The sequence below is a fragment of the Nematolebias whitei genome, chromosome 13 (assembly GCF_014905685.2).
Source record: "Nematolebias whitei isolate Nwh7 chromosome 13, NemWhi1, whole genome shotgun sequence".
Lineage (NCBI taxonomy): Eukaryota > Metazoa > Chordata > Actinopteri > Cyprinodontiformes > Rivulidae > Nematolebias > Nematolebias whitei.
The window spans coordinates 769,363-770,170 of NC_056510.1; the positions used below are offsets into that span (position 1 = coordinate 769,363).

The 808-nt window shown below is 57.1% G+C and overlaps 1 protein-coding gene across 1 annotated transcript in view; it reads left to right on the top strand.

Annotated features, from left to right (window-relative positions):
• The window catches only part of LOC119419741 (contactin-associated protein-like 5), a 354,615-nt gene that overhangs the window by 266,977 nt on the left and 86,830 nt on the right, over positions 1–808 (top strand). The gene's annotated exons all lie outside the window — the stretch shown is intronic.

The window sequence follows — 808 nt, forward strand, 5'->3', positions numbered from 1 at the left end:
CTCCTGTTCCGAGGGGGTCCAGACAGACGCTCCTCACCTCTCCTGTTTCGAGGAGGTCCAGACAGACGCTCCTCACCTCGCCTGTTCTGAGGAGGTCCAGAAAGATGCTCCTCACCTCTCCTGTTCTGAGGGGGTCCCGTCGGACGCTCCTCATCTCTCCTGTTCCGAGGGGGTCCAGGAGGATCCTGTTCCTGCCGCAGAAGATTCTGTTTCTGTTCCTGCCGCAGAAGATTCTGTTCCTGTTCCTGCCGCAGAAGACTCCGTTCCTGTTCCTGCCGCAGAAGATTCTGTTCCTGTTTCTGCCGCAGAAGACTCCGTTCCTGCCGCAGAAGATTCTGTTCCTGTTCCTGCCGCAGAAGACTCCGTTCCTGCCGCAGAAGATTCAGTTCCTGTTTCCATTCCTGCCGCAGAAGATTCTGTTCCTGTTCCTGCCGCAGAAGATTCAGTTCCTGTTCCTACCGCAGAAGTTCCTGTTTCTGTTCCTGCCGCAGAAGATTCCGTTCCCATTCCTGCCGCAGAAGACTCCGTTCCTGCCACAGAAGATTCAGTTCCCGTTCCTGCCGCAGGAGTCTTTGTTCCTGCCGCAGAAGATTCCGTTCCTGCCGCAGAAAATTCCGTTCCTGCCGCAGAAGATTCCGTTCCCGTTCCTGCTGCAGAAGACTCCATTCCTGCCGCAGAAGACTCCGTTCCTGCCGCAGAAGATTCAGTTCGTGTTCCTGCTGCAGCACTCCAGGCCTCTCCGTCGTCTGCTGCAGTGCTCCAGGCCTCTCCGTCATCTGCTGCAGAGCTCCAGGCCTCTCCGTCGTCT